Source organism: Spea bombifrons, chromosome 8 (genome assembly GCF_027358695.1).
Source record: "Spea bombifrons isolate aSpeBom1 chromosome 8, aSpeBom1.2.pri, whole genome shotgun sequence".
In the NCBI taxonomy this organism is placed as follows: domain Eukaryota; kingdom Metazoa; phylum Chordata; class Amphibia; order Anura; family Pelobatidae; genus Spea; species Spea bombifrons.
In genome coordinates, this window is record NC_071094.1 from 15,723,366 (window position 1) to 15,736,374 (window position 13,009).

Sequence of the window (13,009 nt, forward strand, 5' to 3'; positions counted from 1 at the left end):
TTGCTCACAGGCGATGAAAGATCACAATGCCGAATGCCAAGCATTGAATGGAGTTGCGTAAGGGATGCCTCTATGATTCTTTGGAGCAGTGGGTTCTCAGAAAAATGGGAGAAATGGGTTTTCAGGAGTGAAGAATCACTGTTCACTATCTGGAAGTCTGATTGGTGAATCTGGGTTTGGCTGATGCAATGAGAATACTACCTATTGGAATGCTTAGTACCTACTGTAAAGTTTTTAGTGGAGGAGATATAAAAGTCTGGGGATATTTTCAGGGTTTTGGACTATGCCACTTAGTTCCAGTAAAGAGTACTGTTAATGCTACAGCAGACAAATGCATTTTGGACAATTACTTTCTTCCAACTTTGTGGCACAAGTTTAGGGATGGCCCTTTCCTGTTTCAGTGTGATTGTGCCACTTTGCATAAAGCAAGGTCAATAAAGACATGCTTTAATGAGTTTGGTGTAGAGGAACTCGAGTGGCCTACTGGGAGCCCTGACCTTAACCCCATTGAATGCATTTTGGATAAATTGGAACGCAGAGTCAGGCCTCCTTGTCCAATATCAATGACAACAGATACACTCTAAAATATCATGGAAAGCCTTCCCAGAAGAGTGGAGGCTGTTATAGAGGGGTGATTCCATATTAATGCCTTTGATTTTGGAATGGGATATCCAATAAGCTCATATAGGTGTGAGGTGTGAGGACATACATGCCCTAACTAAGATAAGGGTAGGTATCTCTTTCCTTATGCTTGCACGCCCTCTTTAACTGGGGGTTCAGCCACTGACTTTTCTGTTTGACTTCTCCTACAGTGGGAGGACCAACATCTGACCATACATGTGATCATTTACTCTGGGATGTTACAGGGTCACCGTACCCAAGGCTGGGTACCCCTGTTTGAGGGCTGAGGAATCACCAGTCAGTCCCTCATACAGATAGCTCCTGCTATCCACGGATCAGTCAGACCACCATTCGTAGTAAAACAAGAACTCTGTTTATTAGAAACACACAGAATTTATATATAATCTCAATTCAATGAGCACCGAACCCAACCCCCATCCCGTCAGCCACATCCCATCACAAATCCCATCAGTATACAGGCAATGTATCAGGTGAGGGGATTAAGGGATACAATGGTTTTCCCCCACCTGTGTTATGCCCCCTGTAGTGCGGGTGCCGTCTGGGCAAACAGGGCTGTGCTGTCTGATTAAGAGCCCCGTGACGGAGCCCTCCATCACTGGGACCACTGGAGAGGCCTGATTGCAAGCCTCCTCCCTATTGACTATGGGCCCTGGGTTTGTAAAGACTTCTGTGGCTACCCCCACCAGTATATCATGTCATCACTTGCTGAGGAGATTATCTCCAGCAGACAGCCAGGATCTGCAAGCAGGGAGTGACCGCCATTGTTTTAATTTAATATCATACCCCTTCACCCCATGGTGCATTATTACGTTGTCCCCTTCACCCCAGTTCCACTACTACAGACATTTACCCGGGCCATCCCTGGAACTGGTTTTGGCTAGCAATAGATAGTGGAGGTTGGGACCCTATTGTATTGTTAATCCCGTTACTGCCCTGTTGTCTCTGGGAGGCAGATTAAGGGGGAGGTTTGTATCCCAATATCTTGTTTTATGTAAATGTGTGTTTTGCTGGATATATCCAGCCCTGTGTGTGAGAAATAAATCAGTCTTCGTTTTGGTTTTACCCTACACTGAGTCTCGTCTAGTGACTGGGGAACCGGGGAAAGTGTGTTGTCCCAGGCTAAGGGAGTCGGTCGGACTAGCCAGCTCCATGACAAGCCCCAGCCAGGTTACTTGATTGTTCTTTTGAAGGCTGGAGCTGCAGCCACATTCAGTCTCTGGGCCGGTTATACAATAAAACACAATATAAAATATTGCCGGGTCACAGTATCACGAACTGGACACAAAAGTGCTCCTTGACCTGGCTAAACTTCCTATGAACATATGAGCCAGCTAGCCTGGCCCTGTCACATGGGACTCTTATGGACCATCAAAAGCCCCTTGGTTATCACATGTCAAGCTTGCCACATGCAGTCTAACTAAATATTCAATATAGGGCGCGGTTATTAAAATTAACAAGTTATCAAGTGACACATACGCCTAAATGATAGTAAAATACTTATGTGATAATATAAAAAGATTTGTTCTTGTAAATTTTGGATACATATTTATGAAGTGAGATAATTATATATATATATATATATATATATATATACTGTATGTATGTATATGTGTGTATATATATATATATATAGATATAGATATAGATATAGATATATAGATATACACACACACTCACTGGCCACTTTATTAGATACACCTTGCTAGTACCGGATTGAACCTTCATTCTTCGTGGCATACTTTCTTCAAGGTGTTGGAAACATTCCTCAGAGATTTTGATGGCCTCACGCAGTTGCTGCAGATTTGTTGGCTGCACATCCGTGATGCAAACCCTCCCGTTCCACCACATCCCAAAGGTGCTCTATTGGATTGAGATCTGGTGACTGTGGAGGCCAGTGGAGTTGTTACACCTACCGTGTCCACCGTGGTCCCACTCCAGTCTGCCGCTGGTGGGCCTTGCTCGCGTGGTTCTGCACACGCGGCTCCTCCGCGTGATGATGTGCACAGGACACATCTGCAGAGTGACCTGCGCATCGGCGAGTCTCGTCCATGGCGATGTCATATCGCTCCCATTGGTTTCTTTACCATTTTCCATCCCCTGGCCCTATTTAAACCTGCCTTTTCCATTGTATTATGCCCGTTCAAAGAGTTACGTTGCTATTGTGCCCTGGGTTTCTGTTTGCTTTCGCATTACCTGTTTACCTGTCTTTTGTGTACCGAACTTTGGCTATTGAGATATCCACCTTGATCCTGTTCTGCCTGCCCAACCTCAGCTTATCCTGACTTTGATTCCCTGCCTCTGGCCCTGAACTGTTTTGTTTGCTTTGGATCGCTGTACCTGCACCTGCTACCTTGTGAGTCCGCTACTGTCTCTGCATTGTGGGTCCGTCTACCGGTGCTGTCCTAGGCCCTGCATAACACATTTAACGGCCCACAACTATGGACCCCGCGAAGATGGTGAACGTACTCCAAGACCAGATACTTACATCGCACTCCTCTCGATTGCAATCCTTGGATCAGAAAATTGACACCATGACAGAACTTATACGCTCTCTGGCTGTTACCCCATCATCCCGCACCCCGTTTTCGCTCAGAGATCCCAGCCCTGAAGATTTTGGTACTACCGCTCGGTTGCTGCTCCCAGCCCTCTGTTTACGTGTAGACAAGCATTTACAGGAAAGACACACGGAGAAAGAGAGGACCAGGAGGTCACAACCGTTTTCCTCTCCATCCACATCCCACGTGCTGTTTCCTGCCCTCCTACCGATGAACCCATGTAGATAGGAATCGTATGCCGAAGCAGAAAAGACAAGAAGAAGGAGTTACGGTCTCTGTTTCTATTGCGGTCAAGTCTGCCCATCTCTTATGTTCCTGTCCTGTGCGCCTGGGAAATGAGAGAGCTTAGGGATCAATGGAGGAGAACCCCAAAGCACGACCATCACTACTCCTCCAACCCGTATGATGATACCTGTAACGCTTAGGTGGCATGACCACTCAGTGGTCACCCAAGCTTTCATAGACTCTGGAACTGCTGGGATGTTCCTTGATAAACAGAGGGCACTATGACATCACTTGCCTCTCCCGTCGAAAAGGAGCCCTTCCGTAGTGACTGCTGTTGACGGTAGTCTTTTGGGCCAAGGAATGGTTCCGCAAGAAACAGCACCCCTTACGGTGTATATAGGGGCAACACACAAAGAACTTGCTTCATTCGAGATCATCTAGTCACCCCATGCACCTCGTATATTGGGTTATACCTGGCTGCGGTATCACAACCCATGCATCGATTGGGAGAAAGGAGATATCCTCGCTTGGAGTCCCAGATGTCATCGGATGTGCACCATACCCTGCCAACGGGTGAACCTTGTCTTGGAGATCAAGCTCATGGTACCCAAACATTATTGAGAGTACTTAGATGTATTCTCTAAAAAGCAGGCGAAACGCCTACCTCCTCACAGTCCTTACGACTGTGCCATCGACCTGTTGCCAGGTACCACCACCTCCACGAGGATGCACCTATCCATTGTCTGAACCAGAGAACAAAGCACTGGAGAAATACATAAAAGAGAGTCTGGAGAAGGGCTTCATACGACCCTATTCTTTACCAGCAGGAGCTGGTTTCTTTTTTGTGTCCAAAGAGGAGGGTTCCCTACGGCCTTGTATAGACTTTTTTGTGGGCTTAAAGGAAGGACAGCCTTTTACTGGGTACACAGTGGGTACACCACATGACTCGAGCAGGCGAAGGGTGGATCAATGGGTGCCAGGTCACAGCCAGGTCACATCCGCCTCCAATGTCCTACAACTCATCCTACTGGAGCAGTTCTAAGACCTGACCGCTCCGGCAGTAAGAGACTGGATATGTGACCGACGACCCCTCACCGCCGAACGGGCAGCTGTGTTGGCCGATCAGTACATCGACTCGCGGAGGTCTGCACCACTGGAGCACTGACCTGCAGGCCGCTATGTACTACCCCCTGGCACAACCGCTGTTGGGCACATACAGACAAATTGCTTGTCTAACGGCGCTCATCGACCGGGAGTTCGCTTAACCGCTGGGCCCATCAGAGCAGCTGCTCATTGCCTTGATGCTCCACCATCCCTCCCTCACCACGACTGGATCAAGGAGGATTTCGGGGTGCTACATGAAGCCGACCCTGTCCAAGCAGCTGCCTCGGACAACCGACATCGCCAAGCCGTGTGGATTAATGGCCATCCGGCTCAAGGGCTACAAGACAGCGGAGCCACGATCACCATAGTGCAACCACAGATGGTCGCTGCTGCCGAGCAGACCAGCCACTCGTACAAGATAGGATTGAGTGAGATTACTGTACCATTTTACGGACGGGCAGGGAGAGACCCGTGTGCCTAAACGCCAGCTGGTCGTGCCTCAGAAATATCAACAAGAGATCATGTGGATTGGGCACACCATTCCCCTGGCAGGACACTTAGGAAGACGCAGGACACATCAGTCTTTCTTCTGGCCAGGGCTGACGGAGGACATTAGGCAGTATTGTCGCACCTGCAACACCTGCCAGCGGGTAGGAAAAAGGGGAGACCAAACTAAAGCTGCTTTACGCACACTGCCCATAATAGACAAGCTCTTTAGCAGAATAGCCGTACACCTGGTAGGGCCACTATCCCAGCCCAGTAGTACCTGCCGCACCTTCTGTTTGCGTGCCGCAAGAATCCAGCGGGTACTCCCCTTTTGAGCTGGTATATGGGAGACAAGTACGGGGACCCCTAGACTTACTCCAGAGCCACTGGGAAGGGGGGAGTAGTGGCAGAGTAGACTCTGATAGAACGGTACGTGCTAGCCCTCTGGGACGGGCTGAAGGACCTCACCAAAATGGTCCATGAAAACCTTCAAGCTGCACAGAGACAGCAGAAACGGTGGTATGTTATTGGATCCAATATATTTACAGAAAATACGTGCTTACTTTGAACAGTGGTTGGCGGACATACCGTTTTTGCTCGATTATAAGACGACCCTGATTATAAGACGACCCCCCAAAATCTAAATATTAATTTAGGAAAAAACCAAAAAGCCAAAAAAACCAAAAAGCCTGAATATAAGACTACCCTATAGGAAAAAAGTTTTACTAGTAAATATTAATTCATGTAAATTTTTTCATATTTAATAAAAGCTATGATTGAGAAAAATATATATTTTTTTATTTCCTTTTATTTGCCAACCTGCCCCCCCCCAGTTATGCACATCTGCCCCCAAGGTTGCCACTCTGCCCCCAGAAATGCCTTAATCCCCCTTTATTTGCCACTCTGCCCCATGATGTGCCTTTTAACCCTCTATATGCCACTCTGCCTCCAGAAATGTCTTATGCCCTCCTATATGCCACTCTGCCCCATGATATGCCAGAGTGGCATATAGGGGGTTAAAAGGCATTTCTGGAGGTATATATATATATATATATATATATATATATATATATATATATATATATATCTGCTAACAGCATATCAAACTCCTATCAAGCCAAGGCAGCCAGTACATGCTGGAACCTGGGGATGATAGGAGTTTGAGTACAGCCTCCCTATGCCATGCTACCCCCCCTTACACATCCATGCTATCACACACACACTCATTCACAAACATTTAAATACTCATTCATTCCATTAATCACACATACACACACACACACTCAAACCCCCCACCCCCTTACCTGAACTGCAGATCTCCCACTCGCAGACTTCTGCAGGGGCCCGGCTGTGCGAGCAACTTCTCTGGCCCCGCCCCCAGAGGAAGGAGGGGGAGGCAGAGGCAGAATTATGTGACACTCAGCTAGCTTCCTGCTGCTAATAGAAGAGACGCTGCTCGGGACCAAAGCACCGGTAAGCAGCCTGGCCCCAGCAGACATTTTTTTGAGGTCTGATTATAAGACGAGGGGTATTTTTCAGAGCATTTGCTCTGAAAAAAACCTCGTCTTATAATCGAGCAAATACGGTAATAGCAGCTGCTCTACAACCCAGGAGAGTGCAGGCCACACACTCTTCTTTTCATCCTAGTAGCTAAGAGGGTCAACATAAGCTCAGAAGGAACTTCACAGATTTAAAGTTTGACCATTTCAGCAGCATTACTTTCTTTTCTGCTGCTAGCTCTGTCAGCGGGGCCAACTATATTACCAAGTGCCTCTTCCCAAAACACAGCTCCTCCACTCAGCTGTGTTGTGCAGCTTGCGGCATTGCTGCTGCTAGGAGTAGCAGACAACATCATTATCTCCTCCTGCACATCTCCTACTTCGGACAGCATTCCCCTTTTGCGCTGCCAGTCACGCACCCTTTGCATCAATTGCTCCCAGTAGCTACTAAGAACATTCAATTTGATTGCTAGCTTTCCATTAATCCTTGGATCGCAAAGGCACGCTAGCATCATTTCAGGGCTTCCTTCTATTCGTTTGCGAAGGCATACTTTTAGCAGTAGTATGACAGAACTACTGTTGATAAATTACTTCCTTCTGACATTGCTTGCTGACTATAAGATGGATGACCATAGCCAACAATATGACCATAGCACTACACTTTCACCATGTTTGCACCTCCGTCAGTTACCACTGACCCCGCTTCAACATTAGTGCCCGCCTCTGCTCCCACTCAAAGGGAAAACATTTTCTTTATTGCATACAGAATATTTTTGGAAGTGTGCTTTTCATCCATCACTTATGCATGGAAAATGAATGATTGGTAGCCTGCTGCAGCAGCTTCCTTAGACACACCACAGGGCCGTAAGAAGGTTGAGGCATGAGAGGCACTCGCCTTAGGCGCTGCTGCATGAGGGGGCACAGCTGCCCGGTCAGCACCTACAGCCTGCAGGACTGGTTGGGGAGATCACAATCCCCCTGCAACCGGCTCAACATTAGGGACCGCAAGGTCTGTCTCTTCAGACCTCGACTTCCGTGCTCCCTAATCACTATGCGCCGTCAAATGATGCTGAGTGCCGGGATCATCCCCGCACTCTGCATTAATAGCTGGTGCATAGTGATGAGGCAGAGCAGAGGCCTGGAGTGACAGACTTTGCGCTCCCAGAATTGGGTGGAGGATGGAAGGTGAGAAAGGTAAGAGATGGGGAAAAAGGAGTGTAAGGGCAGTGCATGTGTATATATATATATATATATATATATATATATATATATATATTTATATGGGTAGTAGAAGTATTATTAAACACTCATCTACAGACACCAGACAAGCCAGAAGGCTTGTTTTTCCCTCAGAAATCTCATGGAGCTTTCACAACCACAAGGGATTCTGGGTAGGCACATGCAAATAAGGTTAACAATTATCACCTTTGCCTCTATATCCACATGTATAAAGTATATACAGTGTGACGGGACCGACCTGTACCCCGACTGGGTACTCCCGCCAAACGTTGCTTCCTCCTGCCGGGACACCAACAAGTAACCCCTTCAGCACCAGGCAGAACCAGCGTTGTAGATAGAAGGAGGGACGTCGCTGCACCGAAGCCGCATTGGCACTGTGGCTATCCGAAGCTTAGCTACACAGCGTGGCTACAGCCCACCCCAAACATCAGGCAACACTCATGTTGAGGTGAAAGCAGGACTCCTTTATTAAAACCAAAAGACAGAGCTATATATACACAAGTAAGAAAAGGGGCAAGACAAATATCACATGATCTAATTACCATGGCAGGAAGGAAGTAATTAGATCAAATCCTGCAACACAATATCCGGGGGAAGGACAGGATGACACGAGACATAAATAATGACATTAACTGGGGACGTAGACGTGGAATAACGATAGACATATAATTGGCTTAAGACAAACAATGGCCGGGACACAGAGATAACAGGAGCTCACAGGATTAACAGCTACCTGTTATGTAATTGATAATTAGGTATGCAGCAGTGACACCTAGTCATACCTACAGGGGGTCTTAAGACAAGGGCTAACACACAATAACAGGGGAAACACTTCACACCTAATCACACCTAATCAACAATGCTAAGACAATCAGCCTTCTTCCTACCACAGGATGTCCAGCAGACGTTACAGTTCTGAGACTCTGAGTGCTAAAACATGGGGTACATCAGCAGACTGAACCCCTGTATCCACACACAGAAGTCTCTACAAGGCCCGGGCCCATAGTCGATAGGGAGGAGGCTGGCTCTCAGGCCTCTCCAGGGGCCCCAGTGATGGAGGGTTCTGTCACATACAGTATCTCACAAAAGTGAGTACACCCCTTATATTTTTGTAAATATATACACACATGCACTGCCCTTACACCTACCTTAAACCTCGGCAACAAAAGTGAGTACACCCCTAAGTGGAACTGTCCAAATTGGGCCCAATTTGAAGAGGACTCCAGTGGCAACCTGTGAAGCTCTGGTGAACTCCATGCCCAAGAGGGTTAAGGCAGTTCTGGAAAATAATGGTGGCTACACAAAATATTGACCCTTTGGGCTCAATTTGGACACTTCCACTAAGGGGTGTACTCACTTTTGTTGCCAAGGTTTAGACATTAATGGCTGTGAGTTTTTTTGAGGGGACAGCAAATGTACACTGTACACTCACTACTTTACATTGTAGCAGAGTGTCATTTCTTCAGTGTTGTCACATGAAAAGATATAATACAATATTATTATTATTATTATTATTTATTGTTTTATATAGCACCATCAAATTCCATAGCGCTGTGCAATGGGTAGACAGGACATAACAAGTAGTATGTAACATAACAAATTGACTAACAGAGGCAACAGGTGAGGAGGGCCCTGCTCAAACGAGTTTACAATCTAGAGGGATTTAGGGTGTATTACACAATAGGTAAAAGTTAGGGAAAGACTAGCCACAGTAGTAAAAGTATTGCAGGAGAGGACAAGGAAAGGTGAGCTAAAGGAATATGGGAGGGCGTAAATGTGCTATGTTGTAAGCGTCCTTAAATAAGTCGGTCTTGAGGGTTTTTTGAAGGAATAAAGGCACTGAGAAAGACGGATAGGCCAGGGGGGAGTATTCGAGAGGATAGGGGCAGCCCTTGAGAAGCAGGCATGAGAGCTAGAAATCAGAGGAGAGGATAGAAGGAGATCATTTGATGAGCGGAGAAACCGGTTAGGAGTGTATTTAGAGATGAGTGACGAGATTTAGGGAGGGGAACCGCTGTGAATGGCTTTGAAATTAAGAGTGAGGATTTTGAAATGAATCCTGAAGCCCACAGGCAGCCAGTGAAGAGACTGACAGGGGGGAGAGACGTTAGTAAAGCGATGTGAGAAAGATAAGTCTGGCAGCAGCATTCATGGTGGATTGTAGAGGGGTGAGACGGTTAATAGGGAGATCAGCTAAGACAGAGACAGTAATCGAGACGGGTGATAATCAGGGCATGGACAAGAGCCTTAGTGGCATCCTATGTTAGGAAGGGACGGATGCGGGCAATGTTTTGAAGATGGAGACAACAGTTTTTAGAGACAGACTGAATATGGGATGTGAGCGAAAGGTCAGAGTCAAGGGTGACACCAAGACAGCGTGCATGAGTAGACGGGGAGAGGATAGTACCATTAACATTGAGGGAAATAGATGGGCGAATCTTAGCATTGGAGGGAGGGAAGATGAGGAGTTCAGTTTTGGAGAGGTTAAGTTTCAAGAAATGTGCAGACATCCAGGTAGAGACAGATGCAAGGCAGTTTGTTACATGATGTAAGACAGAGAGATCAGGGGAGGATAGATAGGCCTGGGTGTCATCAGCGTACAGGTGGTATTGAAAGCCAAAGGATGAGATCAGTTTGCCAAGGGAGGAAGTGTAAAGAGAGAACAGAAGGGGTCCTAAAACTGAGCCTTGTGGTACCCCAACTGCGAGGTTGGAAGTGAGCCAGGAGAGAGCAGTGTCACGGAGGCCAAGATCATGAAGCATTTGAAGGAGAAGAGGATGGTGCACAGTGTCAAAAGCAGCAGAAAGGTCCAGTAGGATTAGCATGGCATAGTGGCCCTTGATCTCAGGCATAAGACAGGAAGCCCACTGGACAGGGCCCAAGGTAGGAAGCCCACTGGACAGGGCACAAGGTAGGAGGCCCACTGGACAGGGCTGAAGGCAGGAAGAATACAGGATCAGGTACACAGGAAGCCAGGAACAAGTCAGGATCAGGTACAGGGCCCAAAGCAGTCCTATAACTTCAATGCAAAGGCACTTAACAAACAGGGGAGTGTCCAGATATAGGCCTGGTCATTAGGTCAGGTGTGAATGACATAGGCTTCAAGTGAGGGAGGCAGGGTACTAAAGTCTGTTGGTTAGGTCAGGTGTGGTAATGGCATAGGCTTCAGGTGGGGGAGACAGATACAGCATAACCAAACAGCTGAACATAAATACACAGAACATGGATTAAATACATAGCAAATGAAGGGTTAAACTTGAACTATCCTGCAGTCAGGATAGAATCCTGACAGATCGGGTCAAGGGGGCATGTGGTTGGACAAGAGGAAACAAGAAGAGCATGTACATCCTATTCAGTGATAGCAGAGAAATTAGTTGATGTAGTGAAGGGAGAAGAGGTCAGTGGGTAGGGGGGCACATAGTCAGAGGGAGGGTGAGGGAAGTCGATGACTGTGCAGATATGTCATCTCTGATAGCTTGAATTTTATTATTGAAGAATGTGGCAAAGTCAGATGCATTAAGGTTAGTGGAAGGGGTAGTAAGGATCGGTTGAAGCAGGGAATTGAAAGTATCAGAGTCGTTTAGGGTTGTGAGACAGGGAGGAGATGAGGGATGTGAAGTAGGTTTCTTTAGCAAGGTTGAGAGCAGAGTAGTAGGAACGTAGCATTAATTTATAGTGCAGAAAGTCAGACATGGAATGAGACTTTCGCCAACTACGTTCAGCAGTGCGGGAACATCGTCGTAGGTGTCGGGTTACAGTTGTGTGCCAGGATTGGAAACGTGAACGTCGTGAGGAGCGAGTAGTAAGTAGTGCTACATGCTCAAGAGCAGATGTGAGAGTAGAATTATAGACAGAATTAGCATTGTTAGGGCATGATATGTTTGAGATTGGAGAGAGGAGAGGGAGTAAATTGAGAAGTTCTGAAGGTTAATAGAGCTGAGGTCTCTGGTTTGGCGGGTTTGGGTGCAAGGAAGTGGTGGTCAGAGAGGGAGAAAGGGGAATTAGAAAAATTAAGGTCCAGGGTGTGACCATCATCAGTAGGGGAGTTAATATGTTGTTAGAGATCAAAAGAGGAGGTAATAGAAATAAATTTTGAAGCCATGGGGCTCAATGGGGTGTCAACTGGGATGTTGAAATCCCCAAGGACAACAGAGGGAACATCAGAGGAGAGGAAGAGAGGAAGCCATGAGGAGAAGTGATCAAGAAAGATGTTAGCCGGGCCAGGGGGGGCGATATATAACAGCAATGCGTATGGAGATGGGATGAAATAGTTGGATAGCATGGACTTCAAATGAGGAGAAAGAGAGTGATGGGGCAGAGGGAATAGGTTGAAAAGTACAAGTAGGGGAGAGTAGGAAGCCTACCCCTCCACCCTTCCTGTCATCAGGTCTGGGAGTGTGAGTGAGGTGTAGGTCACCATAGGAGAGAGCAGCGGGAGAGGCAGTGTTAGAAGAGGTTAGCCAGGTTTCAGTTAGAGCGAGAGGGTCTAAGGAACTAGATACAAAGTGGTCATGTAGGGCTGTTAGTTTGTTACAGACAGAACGTGCATTCCAGAGTGCAAAGGTAAATGGGGGGTAGGAAGAGCGGCAGGGTATGTGGACAACATTATTGAGGTTTCTGGAATGTTAACTGGGAGAAGAGGAGGAAGAGAGCTCCAAAGGAGGCCCAGGGTTTGGGAGATATCCCCATAGCTAGAAGAAGTAGAAGAAAGAGTGAGAGGAGGTGGGGATAGGACTTGTGTGAGCGGAGAGATTTCTGGGAGTGAGGGGAGGTGTGTAATTTTACAACAAACTAGGAAAAAAAACTCCTTCTTGAACCCAGAATGGCAGTCAGATCTCTCCTTGGATCAAGAAGCTTTTTCCTCATAGTTAAAAATTAGGTTGCTGAATATTATGTTTTCGCAAGTATTCATTCTGTACAGACTTTGATAAAACAAACTCTGCAGGCAGAAAATTCCACATCCCTATTGTCTTTTTATTAATTTTATAGCCCACCTCTACACCTTTTCCAGTGCTATAATATTCTTCTTTAGAATAGGTGCCCAAAATTGCACAGCATATTCAAGGTGTGGTCTTACTATTGATTTATAAAGAGGCAAAATTATATTTTTATCCCATTAATTGATGCCCCTATTTATACATGACAATACCTTACTGGCTTTAGCAACTGCTGACAGACATTGCACATTGTTTCCTAGTTTGAAACATGACTTTCACTGCCTATTGCAAAATCATTTATAATTATGTTGAATAAAATTGG

The 13,009-nt window shown here is 46.5% G+C and overlaps 1 protein-coding gene across 1 annotated transcript in view; it reads left to right on the plus strand.

Annotated features, from left to right (window-relative positions):
- The window catches only part of ASTN2 (astrotactin 2), a 715,352-nt gene that overhangs the window by 426,115 nt on the left and 276,228 nt on the right, over positions 1-13,009 (plus strand). The window lies entirely within an intron of this gene.